A 15,353-nucleotide genomic window follows, 5' to 3' on the forward strand; every position below is an offset into this window, starting at 1 on the left:
CGGATGCAGTTCTACTGGCTTCAGATTTGGATCACCAACGGATGCGGCCCTCAAATAGCTCTGATACCATGTAGGAATTTACAGGGTAAGTTCCTTAGACAGAACACCAAAAGGACGCCGCTCACAACCAGATCGCAGATCAATACACCAATATTTTGACGTGGTTAAAACCCTCAAAGAGGGAAACAGTCCACGGCCTGAGCCAACGCGGCCACTTCAGGCAATTTATTAATAAAAGAATGAAAATTTACATATATTTCTCTCATGCATGGATTACCCTACAAATGACCCTCCATGCGCTTTAAATAGAATTCATGGACCAATCGGGTGTCAAGCCACGGATCAAGTGTCGATAATACCGAGGAAAGAATGAACCGTCGGATCACTACATATCGTGACCGTCAGATTGTAAGTTACAAAATGTACAACGGTAAAGAAACACACTTTACCTAACTCTATACCTAACTCTATACTAGACCAAGTTGTACTTAACTATTTCCTATGTGTCGGAATATCCTAACACGTAATAAATTCCCCAAACTCCTGTTCACCACTTCCATTTGTCCATTAGTCTGCGGATGATACGCAGAGCTGAAATTCAATTGCGTGCCCAACTTTTTCCACAGGGTGCGCCAAAAGTGTCCTGTGAATTTTACATCCCTGTTAGAAACGATAGATCTGGGTAGGCTGTGTAATCTAACAACCTCCGTGAAAAACAGGTGAGCTACATACGTGGCATCACTAGTTTTTCGGCAAGGGATAAAATGTGCCATTTTTGAAAATCTGTCTACCACCACCATCACTGAGTCATACCCCCGCTGCGTTCTAGGCAGTCCCAAGACAAAGTCAATGCTGACTGAGTCCCATGGCCTGCTCGGAACAGGTAGTGGCGTGTAAAGTCCAGTATTCTGACTATGTCCTTTCGCCAGTTGGCAGACTTTACACCTGTTCACATATCGCTGTACATCCCTGCGCATTCTGGGCCAGTGATAAAAGTGTCTGAGCTGCTCCAAAGTTTTGTCTATGCCAAAATGACCGGCTAGACCACCACTATGTTTCTCCCGTACAATATTTTCCCTCATCGAACAGTCCGGGATACATAACTGTCCACCTCTGAACAATAGTCCTTCCTGCAAATTGTAGTCCAACCATGGACTTGTATTCCTCAACACGGGATTTTGGCAGGCTTCAAAGGCTTCTTTGAAGTCTGTGTCGGTCTGGTACAAATCCTTTAGATGTTCGAATCCCATCACCTGTATTCTACTTTCCTGTAAGAGCAAAGCTCTCCTGCTCAAGGCATCTGCCACTTTATTGGCTTGCCCGCTAATGTGTTTTAACATGAAAGTGAAACTCTGCAAGTATTCTACCCATTTGGCATGCTTATGGTTTAATTTGTTTTGCTGCATCACATATGGTAGTGTTGAATTATCAGAAAATAATACAAACTCATTGCCCAGCAGGTAGTGTCTCCAATGCTTTAAAGCTTGGACCACGGCATAAAATTCCTTGTCATACGAGGAGTATTTCTGCCTGCTTTCGTTCAGTTTCTCACTAAAGAATGCCACCGGTCTATCTTCCTGACTGAGCACAGCACCAATAGCTGTCCCACTTGCATCACATCGAACCTGAAAAAGTTTGTTAAAGTCGGGTAGCCTTAAGATTGGCCTCTCTGTAATCTTCCGCTTCAAAAGCTGAAAGCTGTCCTCTGCTGCTCTGGTCCAACAAAAAGGCTGACTGGCCTTTTTGATGGTGTCTAGCATCGGCGCGCAGATTTCACTGAAGTTCCTAATAAACTTCCGATAAAAACTTGCCAGTCCGTGAAAACTACGTACCTCAAATAAGCTCTTTGGTGACGGCCAATTCATGATTGCCGTAATCTTTTCTGGGTCCATCTTCAATTCATTTTCCGCAATTACAAACCCCAAATAGACCAGTTCCTTCTGCAGGAAAGTACATTTTTTAAAGTTTATCAGCAGTTTGTTCTGCTGTAACTTCTCTAGCACCCTTCGAACATGTTGAAGATGTTCTCCCTTTGTTCTGCTGAAAATCAAAATATCGTCAAGATAAACTATCACAAACTTGCCAATAAATTCTTTTAACATCTCATTCATCAATCTCATAAAAGTACTAGGAGCGTTGCTCAATCCGAATGGCATGACTAGCCACTCGTACAACCCTTCATTGGTCTTGAAGGCTGTCTTCCACTCATCTCCTTCTCTAATCCTGATTTGATGATATCCACTCTTCAGATCAATTTTCGTGAAATAAGCTGCCCCGCTAAGACAATCCATCATGTCATCCATTCTGGGTAGGGGAAATCTGTACCGAATAGTGATTTTATTGATAGCTCGTGAATCCGTACACATCCGCCATTCTCCACCCTTCTTGGGTGCGAGTACTATTGGTACCGCACAAGGGCTCAAGCTTTCTCTGATCAGTCCCTTATCCAGCAACTCTTGCACCTGTTTACGAATCTCTTCATTATCTTTCGGGCTCATTCTATATGCTGCCTTGTTCAGTAGGCTTGCTCTAGGTATGAAATCGATATGATGGCTAATGCTCCTCTTGGGAGGCAACTTATCTGGTAAGTCGTCAACTACAATGTCCTTAAATTATTCTAACAGCTCCTGAATCTCTATAGGCAATTCTGACTTTTCTGTGTTCAGCAACACTGTCTTAGTCCTCCTTACAATTGCATAATTCACCTCGTTTTCCTCGATCTGCTTAAAAAATTGTTTTCCTCCCATTAACAATGCTTTTGTTCCACTTGCTTCTGCTGTATCCTCCTCTTTGATGGGTACAAGCGTATGCTTGACTCCATCTTTCACAAATTTGTAACAATTCGTCTTCCCATCGTGCGTCACCTTCCAATCATACTGCCATGGTCTCCCTAGCAGTATATGGCACACATCCATTGGCATGATATCGCAGACAACCTTGTCCTGGTATTTGCCAATGTGAAATTCAACCTCGCATTGTTCATCAACTAATAGTTGGTGGCCTTTCTGTAGCCACGACACCTTGTAAGGTGTGGGATGCTTAAGTCGCTTCAATCCCAGCTTTTCCACCATCTTGGTGGCAACTAAATTATTTGTACTTCCGCTGTCTATGATCAATTTACAACACTTTCCATGTGATTTGCAAACTGTTCGGAACAGTGCCTTCCATTGGGTCTGCTCAGCCGTCTCCTTGGCTGGCTTCAACAATACTTTGTTTAAAACTAAAGCCTCTCCTGTTTCTGCCACATTTTCTACCTCCCGGGGCTGTGCTTCAGCTTCCTCAAGCTGCGCAACAAATGCTCCCCTCTGGCCAGCGTGCTCGGCTTCCGGGCATTCGAAGGATCTGTGCCCCCACTTATGGCACCTGTAGCACTGGACATTAGTCCCCCTTCCGTGACCATTTCCTCTTCCCCGCTGATATGGCCAACCTCCTCTGGTGCTATCTCCCTTCTCTGCTGTCCCTGAAGCTCTGGAGCTGCTGCCTTCTTCGCTGTTAGTGGTAGTTCTCCCTCTGCCATAGGACTGTCCTCATCCTTTGCTATTTCCTCGTCCTCTCCTGTTATTCTGTTTCCTGTTAATCTTCTCTTCAGCCTTTACAGCACTCTGAAAGGCTTCTTCTATATTCCGTGGAGAGAGAATACTGATCTCATCTAGTATTTCCAGCCTCAAGCCATTCACGTATCTCGCTGTCTTCTCTAGAGTATCATCAGTATAATCAGCTTGCAAGTTTACACGATAAAACTCCTCTGTGTATTCCTTTATGGTCATACCTTTCTGTTTTAAATTCTGCACCCATCGATAAAGCTCAACCTGATAGTCTTTAGGCAAAAATCCGCCTTTCAGTTTTGCCACCATCCTTGGCCACTTCCTTATCAGTAGCTTGTTCATCCTCTTCCTGTCTGCTTGGACACTATCCCACCATAAAGCAGCGTGTCCTTTTAACTTGGTTGCAACAAATCTGACTCTTTTATCCTCACCGATCTCTTCGTTTTCAAAATACTTATCTAGCTTACTTACCCAATCTAGCAGAACATCTGCGGATAGACTGCCATCATAGTTAGGGATCTCAGGTTTGGGTTTGCTGCTGGCTAACAGTACCGATCTCAACAGTCTTAACTCTGGGGCTTCTTCTTCTGATCCGTCCGTAGCAGTTACTGCCTCCTCTTCACTGTCATCCCCAAGTTCTGGGTCTCTTCTCCTTCCTGCCTCCACTGCTTCCAAGCAAGCAGTAAGGGCCCTCAATTCTTCCCTCAAGCCCTCGTCTGCTACTCTGCGCACACCTCTTCCACGTCCTCGTCTTTGAACCTCCATCTCCCTTTTTTTTCAACTTCCTGCTCTGATACCACTTGATGGGGCCAGCCCACGTGATCTCGCCGTCAACGCGTTCCACTTGATGGGTGTACAAACAGATAATAATGTTTAACAGAGATTTTTTTTGATATATGCAAATTGTTTAACCGTGTTGAATTAAATGAGGGTTATGGTGATTAGTACGATGGTTTTTGTGTGTTGGACATCTGTCCCTCCTTGGGATTCCACGAGCCCGCCTTGGTATAGGGTTTCACCACCTTCACGCTCATTTGGTTCATTCGTTATTCTCTCGGTCATTTGTGTTGTGTGCTCTCGGTGGTCTTCGCGGCTTCAATGTGGGTTTCATTTTTGCTGTCTTGCTTTACTGGTTCGGGACTCGACCTGGAAGTTTTTCCATTCGTCTGGCAAGGTTTGAAACCCTGGTAAGGTTTGCTCCCTTCGTGGTCTCCTTCTCGAATGTCGACTGTTATGGTATGCTTGGTATCCAACTTGGTATGTCTCCGTCTCTGTGCATCCTTGTCTCGGTTCGTTATCTGTGCTTTCCACGAGTCTTACAGTCAGTTGTTGGTTGCGTTGTTCCTGGTAATGTTTCTCCAGCTCCGAGTTCAATTCCTCTACGAGCCCGGCAGAACTGAGGTGGCGAATTCCTTCGGTTCCTCCACCAATTTATCTGGGTAAGTCCCCTGTTCTATGCTGGATATATGTGCTCCTTTTTTCTTAGTTGTCTAACGTCTTCAGCTCCTCGTGAGCAGGGAAAAACCTGGAGGAGTGGTTGCAATTATGGCTTGCCTCTGTCAGGTAACCAGATATGTATTGATTGTTTTCTTCAAATTTGATTCCCCTTTGTTCCATTTCACAAGAACTCATTTCATTTGTCGTTTCTCTTTGCAGGTAGAGCCACCCGAGGGTTTTGGTGCATGGAAACTCTGTTGTTCCAATTGACCACGGGTAGTGTCGTTCTGTTCGTTAGTTGTTTTCGCTTGGCTTTAGTGTTACAACTGTAGGGTCGGTATATCTTTGGCCTTCGAGCTGCTGTCTGTATTTGATTCTTCTGTAGTTTGTCACTGTCGTTGGGTTATGGTAATGAGTTGAGGACTATGGGGTTTGGCTTCCGCTTGTTATAAGTATGAGTCATATATTTATGAACTGGGTTCGTTCCTTTGTTTCGAACAGAATGTAAATGAGCAAAGAATGGGATGACTGTATTTATGTTTTCTATGAATTCAACTCTGGAACTGATTTGGACTATATTTATAAATTCGCATACCTGGTGTTTACAGAATTTGTTTGCTTATCTGGACTTGCAATTTCCGACTTCGTATCGTTTGTTCACATAAATGATTTTATGTCTGATTGTTTGGTTGAGTCCGCCTATAATCTGGGCGTTGTCACTTCTCCTCTGGTTTCGGTTATCTCCTCTTTCGTTTTATAACCTGTAGTGGTATAACAACAATCTCCACGAAGTAATTTTACACAAATTATTATACACAGTGTTTGGGACGCTGTAGGGATGAATGTGCACAGAAAATTTATATTTTTCTCCTTTTTATTTCTTTGTCAGTTGAACCCTTACATTGTGCTTTGTCCCTCTTTTTAATATCAGTGTTCTCAAACTGTCACTAACTGCTGTTAGTTATGTTCAATTGGTTAAATTAGTTGTTCCTCATACAAAACTTTTCATGGTCGTCTAGCATATTTTCTTTTCATGTTTTTATAACAGGAAATTAACTGTCTGGAAACAATGACTCTAACTAATTCCTACTGTTCCTAATTACAATTTACTACATTAACTTAGGCAACTAAATAAAAGAAGGAAATAATTAAAAAAAACAAGTACGCTATCCATTCAGTGAATTAACTCCTTCGTCCCCTTCAGAGACCATATCACCTTCACTGTTGTCTTTGCCCTATTAGCCAGATGCTCCTGCATCAGACAATAAGTGTGATTTGTGATGCAAGAAAAGAAAAAAGAGGAAAGAAAAATCAAATGAAGAACCAATTATACAACATATTAACATATTTTCAAATTGGCGGTTCTTAATGCATACGGTGACACAAGAACATAATATTAATTTGATTATGTATAATTTGTTATAAGCTGGTGGCGTCGTGTGGAGCCAGGGACATCAGCTTACAGGTTAATTTGATTAAGTGTTTAAGAGGTCATCTTGTAAAATTGACTTTTGAATACATTCAGTACCCAGACTGCCTTCCTAGATAACTGGGGAATACAACAGAAGACCATGTGTTCAACAGATGGAGGTATGTCAATAGGATGGTTCAGTATCAAGATTGACCCGTCGTGCTCCGGGGGGTTGAGAAGCGTCAATTTTGCAAAGAACGTGAAAAATGGTTTGAAGCGGTTATGTTTTAAATGGATGTCAAGTGACAGCTCGAAGATGTGGTAGTGAAGAAAAAGAGGTGTTTGCAAGATTCCAGAGTGGATGTGAGTGTTGATGAAGACCAGTGAAACATATATCATATTGTTGTTGTAAGATGTGAGTGTTGATGAAGACCAGTGAAACATATATCATATTGTTGTTGTAATATGTGCTTTCCATGTAAGCGTTAAGGGAGGGTGTTGGAAGTAATTCTTCCATGTCATGTCTAGTTGTGAGTGTGAGTACCTAGGCCTCAATCTAGAAGGTGTTTATTCCTATGTAATGAGTTGGAGTCCTGATCTAGATGTGTTGAAGTCTGTAATTTACGTATTATATATTTGTACATGTGATGATCAATAAAGGTATTCAAGTATGGTTTGTTGTGTGCAATCAATTGTTCTCTGTGCTCTCTCTATTTTTTATCAAGGGGATGAAGGAAATGAGGTGAATGCTTGTGCATGCATGGGGTGGCCACCATCCATTTAATGTGTTCATCTTGATCTGCATTTTATCCGGATGTTTGTATGAGGTTTAATTTTTATTATATTTTAATTTAAATTTTATAAAAAGAATGAGTGGATCAAAGGAAAATGTTTGTATGAGATTTAATTCTTATTAGATTTTAATTTAAATTAAACAAAAAAATAGAGGATCAAAGGCAACTGTTTAAAGGAAAACTATCCCAACAATTCCGAAAACGCGATCTTTGATAGGATCGTTTCACAATTGGACAAATCGTTGTTACACCAAAAATTGCAATTGGACACATCGTTGAAAACAAAATGCAATAATGAGAATTTTTTTGGAGACATCGTTGAAAAACAAAATGCAATGATGAGGGATGTTAAAAAGTATGGAGTAACTATTTTCCAACTTTCTGTCAATTTCACTCCCTGAAACTTTGTAAACAAATCATAGAGCTTATGGACAACCTTGATCTTGTACTGGAATGACTTTGGCTCTCTTTTCAATATGTTGACAGAACTGAGAGCAAAGTTTGACAGAGACTATTCTTGCCTTCAAAAATAGGCTGAGTGTGTCGTGTAACGTCGTATAAAGATGTCTGTGGAGTGTGTGGAGTACGTCTCTCTGGGTAAACAGATATATTTCATAAGTATTTGGGAAATAACGAAGCTATCAGCATGACTCCACACTTTATTATTTTTGAGTGTGTCGTGTAACGTCGTATAAAGATGTCTGTGGAGTGTGTGGAGTACGTCTCTCTGGGTAAACAGATATATTTCATAAGTATTTGGGAAATAACGAAGCTATCAGCATGACTCCACACTTTATTATTTAGGTATGATAGTTCAAAATCTCGTTTAACACAGGTGGATTTTTTGTAAATCGATTTTAAACACCAAAACTCCAGAAGTTTTAAATTTAAGTTTATTGTAAATTTCATGAATATTTTATAATCTGATAGACATGGGAGAAGTTAATTGTTTTGACTTAGATCTTGCTGGTAAGATTTTAGAATATTATCAGTATAGATATGAACCTAAAAGTATCCAATTTCTTCACGTCTAACTTTTTTATGAGCGGACATTATTTAAATGTTTTATATAGTTATTTAATTATTTTTATTGTTATATTTAAAAAAAAAATTATTTTAGCTGACATGAGCAACATTTCAAATTTGATGACACACTGACAGAGTTACACACCATACTGAAGAAAGAGAAACAATTAACCACAATGAACAGTTTTGTTGTTTCATTTCTTGTACAGTAATTTGTGGGTTAGTTGCAGTGTTATTTTTTAACAAAATGGTCAGTTAAAAGAGTGAATAATTTGTGAAAAAGGTGAGTGATATGAAGAGTAGAATTCCATCCTGAGGTTAGCTTTTTATTTACGTTCAGTTATTTATGAAAGAGATTGTATAAAAAATTAGTCATTAAAAATGTTGGGAGTATTTTGTTGTGAAAAAGGTGAGTGATATGAAGAGTAGAATTCCATCCTGAGGTTAGCTTTTTATTTACGTTCAGTTATTTATGAAAGAGATTGTATAAAAAATTACTCATTAAAAATGTTGGGAGTATTTTGTTTAAGTGAAAAGTAAAATTTTGGTAGGGGATTTTTTTCCCTTTATTAAAAAAAAATATATGTTTTTTGGTGAAATCATAATGCTTTATCATTTAAGGTTATTAATTTTTTTTTTAAATATTCAAATTATATATATTTAATAACTTAAAATTACACTTAACCTTAATTTTTTTTTTTTAAATATTCAAATTATATATATTTAATAACTTAAAATTACACTTTTTAAACTTTTTATTGAAATAAAAACAAAAATTCTACTTAAAAACCAAAAAAGAATATAGAATGCTGGTGAGGTTTCTCATCCATCTTTCGAAAAAGAATTTTACTGACAAAAAAAAATGCTCAGAATACTTTGTTTTTAAAAATGCTCAGAATACTTTGCTTTTAGTTCTAGTATAAATTTCATTGTCAGTAGGCAAAAAGAACTTTTGCCCATTAAAAATGTTAAATATTTGCATCAGACAAACTGCTCTATTTTTATATTTACAGCTTTTGGCAAAGTACTATAGAAGTTATTATATACACCTTTTTACCTTTTTGATTTTTTAATTGAACATGTAAACTGTCACATATCCTTGGTACCTTCAATCTGTGAGTTACTGTCACCATCCTATCAGTCCCATTATGTATTTTGATTGATACTAGACTTTGAATATATCTCCTTCCTCTTCCACATGTGTGTGATACTGTCACAGTCCTCTTCAATGTGGTCCTATTCTGGGTAGCCATCTGAATCTATTCTGATCTGCTGGGCCCATGAGGAAACACCATGACAAAAGTACAATACTATTTTTTAAATCTGAATCTATTCTGATTTGCTGGGTCCATGAGGAAACACCATGACAAAAGTACAATACTAATTTTAAATAAAAATTGATTTAACTGGAAATCAGTTATAATTGGATATCCCATGCTTATAACCACAAGGATTCAACCATTCAAACCTTTTATGTTTCCTAACATAGCAGATCAATTATGTGGAAGTTTTCCCTGATTAATTGGTAGCATGCTGTTATGAAAGTTATAATTTCAGTAATAAAATTTCCTAAAGGTTGTTCGATACAGTTTACTTATCGATAATTAGAATGTTAATAAGGTAGGAAAACAGAAAAGTAAAATATTATAATATTAATAAAGTAGGAAAACAAAAAATAAAAATGATTTTCATGTTAAGAAATTGTGTTTATTTGTTTTATTAAATACAGTTTTATTTAATTAGTATAGATTTATGTTAATTAGGGATGTGTCAAAATGGTTTGCATTTTAAGAGATATGATGATTTCTATACTGATAGATGAGCGGTTAAGATCGATCTATACACACGCATGTAATTTTTCATTGTTTAAACTGTATTTTTGAATCTATAAATGGATTCAATTCCTAAATGGTATTTTAAAATGCAAAAATGGATTCAACACATTGAAAATCTCCTAGGTATTTGGAAAATTATGAAGTTCTTCCATCAAGCCCTGATCGATAAAACGACAAAATCCTTCAAATTGTATCTTACCAAATTCAGGGATTGTAAACGCTCCCTCATTTTCATCTAATCGCATTGGAAATTTCCCATCTGTAGAAAATCTATTAAATTATTCCCGATTGATCTATATGGATCAATCCGACAAAAAAGATTCGGATGTATATTCAGTTGTTAAGCTTACAATTGCAACAAATCTTGGTCAAAATACAGAATATTGAGACTAAGGATAAGAAATTATTTTTTCCAAATGCCTTATAATATATATGTAACTTTTTTAAATTATGTATAATTGGGGCACATACTACAGCCTAGAATGAAGACTATGTGTGGCATGTGTCCATTTTAAAATAAAAATAGAATATTTTTTAAATTGAAAAACAATGTCCACTATAATTAAAAAACAAAAATAAATATATATGTTTAGATAGTTTTAATTTAAAAGTTTTATAAGCCAGTACTAAGGAGATTTAACTCTCACTCTCTACTATAAATAAAATATTTCAATAATCATGTGAATGAACTTAATTTTATAATAATTTTAGAGAAAAAAAAAAAAAAAAAACTTATAGTGTGAGGAGGAGACAAAGCTCTTATACTTCTTAAGAACACTTCAATGTAAAAGTTACATAAACTATTTGAATATTTGTATTAATTAATTTATCTCAATATCAATTTCTTTCTTATATATATATATATATATATATTATATATATATATATATATATATATATATATATATATATATATATTAATGTTAAAAATCCTAAAAATAAAATACATGTGTGTAATAATAAGAGGCCATAGTCTAATGAGACTACTTTTTTGTCCTAAAAGTCATGGAAATTCTAGCCATATTTTGAGAAAATCTGGCAGATATTTTTGTAGATCCAAGGTTAAACTTCAAGATTTTAGGTGCCCCAAAGGTTTTTGATGGTGCTGATTCCATTTCCACCATCAAGATTTTAGGTGCCCCAAAGGTTTTTGGTGGTGTTGATTCCATTTCCACCATCGAAAACATGTTTCAAACACTGCATCTACAAGATTTTTTGATGTGTTACTGTCTAAAAATGAGTGATTGAAATAGAAAAATCTAATTATTTTGTAATAAGACTAATACAATGAAGATGTGTAATTCATTCCATTATTTGTTAACTAATCTTTCTACATTGTTATTGTATATTGTGTAATTAGTTTTACACTATGTTTTTACTGTTATTAAGTTACTGAGACACCATTGTTTCGTACCTAGTTTGCACATATATAAATAAGTGAATTTATCATTAATACACTTTTTCATTGTGGAGTTTAGTGATACTATAGTGGTATCATATCACAAATTATTCATAAACTCCATGACAGTTTTGTGTTATGTAGATAACTAATCTTTCTACATTGTTATTGTATATTGTGTAATTAGTTTTACATTATGTTTTTACCATTATTAAGTTACCGAGACACCACTATCTCGTACCTAGGTTGCACATATATAAATAAGTGATTTTATCATTAATACACTTTTTCATTGTGGAGTTTATTTTGCCCTATGTATAGTGATACTATAGTGGTATCAAATCACAAATTATTCATAAACTCCATCACAGTTTTGTGTTATGTAGATAACTAATCTTTCTACATTGTTATTGTATATTGTGTAATTAGTTTTACATTATGTTTCTATCGTTATTAAGTTACCGAGACACCACTGTCTCCTACCTATATTGCACATATATAAATAAGTGATTTTATCATTAATACACTTTTTCATTGTGGAGTTTATTCCGCCCTGTGTATAGTGATACTATAGTGGTATCAGATCACAAATTATTCATAAACTCCATGACATTTTTGTGTTATGTAGAGGTGGTTTGCATTTGTGTGAAGATCTTAGAGACGTTGTTGTTAGGTGGAAGCATAATTGAAGGAGCACACCATGAAGACCAATTGTAGTCATAAACCAGATGAAGGGTTATTCATGCATGACTGGTGTTGTTGAAAGTTTTCCTACTCAAGCAAAGGAGGACGTGTGATTAAGTGAAGGGTTTTCCTGTGACTATCTTTCTATTTATATCATCGAACTAATGGCTTGCGCTCACACCCTTTAGACTCTTAAATCCACAATCTGAGATGGCTCATTTTGTAACCAAAGAGGATTTTGTGCATTTGGCCTATATGTTGACCGTGTCATTTAGGGCCAGCCTCTACAATGGTTGATCTGAAATTGGGACCTAAAGGCTTCTTGTCAACCTACAATAACCTCTCCCACTCCAAAGCTTAAATAATTTTCAAGATCTATGCTTATGATTGATAAATTGCAGAAATAAGCACTTGAAATAGGCGTGTGCTTATGTTTGCCTTTAACTGCTTAATTGCCTTAAGTTTATTTTCTTAAACTGATATATAAATACACATAACAATAAAATGCAGCAAATAAACAAACAAATAAGACAACAATATAATATGGAGTTCACCCTAATATCTTGGGCTACGTCTCCTTGAGCTCTAATCAACTCGATTAGGCTCTTTGGGATTATGGCTTAAATTCTTTTACAAGTTCCACACTCAACTCCATAGGTTTACAACTATACCTATGGGCTTAGAATACCATCTTACCGCTGGCTGTCCTTATTTTGCAGATAGATCTAGGCTTCTCTAGACTAGACTCCTTCAATATGTGCTCTGAGCTATCTTGAGCTCTAGCTTGCACCAACTCCCTCAAAACTCTATTAACTATCTCTAGAACTCCTTCTTCTGTCTTTAGCACACTTCAGACATCAGCAATAGCTTGATAATTTGATCTCTTTGTTGTTCTATAGCTCCGTCTGCCTTCTGGCTCTCTGGCTCTCAGCTCTTAAGCTTCTCTGGCTCTGCGGCTTCTGTCCGTTCACCTGTCCCTAATCATGAGGAATCATTCCTTTCCGTCTCTGTGGCTCTCTGCGTTTTCCATAACACATTCTTGTTCCACAACGCCCCCTGATAGCGTGGCACAAAACGCTTTAAGAATAGGAGTAGTTTTCAATTGAAAAGGAATCGACGACCTTTCTTCTGCCTTAATCCCGAAAATAGCAATATAACAGAAAACACAGGCAAAACTCGCGAAAACACATTACGAGCCTTTAAGTCGGAACTCAAATAATATCAAGCTGGCTCTATAAACCTTTTGGGTCCGCGCTTTGATCACATATCGCAATTGCATTGTGTAAGGTCCAAAAACCCAAATACATGGAAATACATAGAAAATCCTCTATCAGGCACCAAGGTTGGATTTCAAATGATATGAAATCGTGTCCATAAACCTTATCGGGTCTGCGCTTTATCGCAAGTCGCAATGGCATGGCCCCTTTGTATTGCTTTCCCCGATCTCCGATCCCTGATCGCTCCGATCGGCCTTATCGGCTATCAGCGCATCGACAGTATTGCCGCTTCATGGTCCTTTAACCTTTCCGATCAGCGATCGTCAATTCAATCACAACCGTTGATCCCTTTTATCCATCCGACAGCTATGATGGAAGTGCTCGTTGCAAGTCTTTAAGCTACGATGCGATTTTGGCAATTAATCTGGACCATTGATTCCCCGTTTAATCCGACAGTTCTCGCTAAACCCGAAACATCAAGCAGTCCGCTCAATCTCCATCATTGATCCATGATCTCCAATCCAACGACTGACAACCATTTCGGGTGGCCCACTTGCACAGAGATTAACTGCCCGAAAAAACGATTTTCTCTCTCCTGCAGTGTGCTACGTGTCGGCTGGTGTATGGAATTGGGTGAAGCGCTTCCAATACCATTTACTACCTGAAGCCCGCTCGAAATACCGTTTACTGCCCTCCTTCTGGAACTCAAAAGGTTTAGTTTATTTTCTATAAATTCTTCGGATCCGCCTGGCCAAGACTGCCCACGTGTTTTTCAATGTAAAACACGTTTTATAAAGGTTTAGTGCTTAACGAAGGTTTTTAGTGCATAAGGATAATATTAACCCTTAGGCCAAATTTAATAAGAAATGCCTCCTTTTCTAAGGACATTGGGCAAATCTTCTTTTTACAATAACTCCTTCGTTCGGAGTCCGTTTTGGCCTGTTCAAATGGCGTTGGATTCAGAATGAAACAATCTACGAAATGAGACTATTTTCAAAATCACCCAATGACTTTTATTTTTCCTCTATGAGGAAAATTCAGACTTAGAAATCTATTTTAGATCCATTTTGGATCACGCCTTCCCGCTAAAAAGCTTTTGGACTCTAAAAGACTAATATACTGATCTGAACAGTAGATGAGAGTACGTCACCCTCTTCTTTCAGCCTCCATACACTTGCCTTGCATAGTGCCTCTGAACCAAAGCCTTTGAACACTCCATTCCTGGATGTGCTTGTCCTTCTGGGAAGAACTGTCTTCCTCCTTGACTTCCCGCAGAACTCCTGCTGAGAAGGTCACAGAAGGTAGTTTGAACTTCTCTGCCTTGATCATTGATCCAAGGTGGCTCAAACCAATGTGAATTTACATCTGCTTCACAAAATTTTCATTTGTACCTGTTTGACATACTGTCAACAACAACTATTAAAAACAACAGGATTACAGACAACAATTGGATGGCTTAAACTCCTGCTTCAACAAAAGAAATGGATTCCACATCTTATGAACACCTCAATGTCTTTACATCTGCATACAAATGATTGAATAGATAACAAGCCAACAAAACATACCTTTAAAACCATTGACCCTTCAAGTCAAGAATGTAGAAAAAGAACTTTAGGATTCTTTTTGAAAGATGAAACATTTCATCATTATCTCCATCTTGGAGACCAAATAAACTTTTTCCAAGTCAACGTTACATTACATGCATGTTTACAACAAAGTAATCAACCCTTCAAGTTAATCACACATACATGTTCAAATACAAGGAAATCATCAACATCCTTGTGTTCATGCACATCATTCTCATGCATGCATTTCATCCTTCAACTTTCACTTAAGTACACTGTACTTTCGAAGTTGAAATGAAATATAATGTTTCATCCTTCAACTTTTGCTTAAGTACATTGTACTTTCGAAGCTGAAATGAACATAACGGTGCAACAATAAAGTGAGTCTCCTAGTCAACTTTTCCATTCACCTTCTTGGTAAACCCTGCAACTTTGCATTC

Source organism: Pinus tabuliformis, chromosome J (genome assembly GCF_031772625.1).
Source record: "Pinus tabuliformis cultivar Carrire ecotype Pingquan chromosome J, CPIR1, whole genome shotgun sequence".
In the NCBI taxonomy this organism is placed as follows: domain Eukaryota; kingdom Viridiplantae; phylum Streptophyta; class Pinopsida; order Pinales; family Pinaceae; genus Pinus; species Pinus tabuliformis.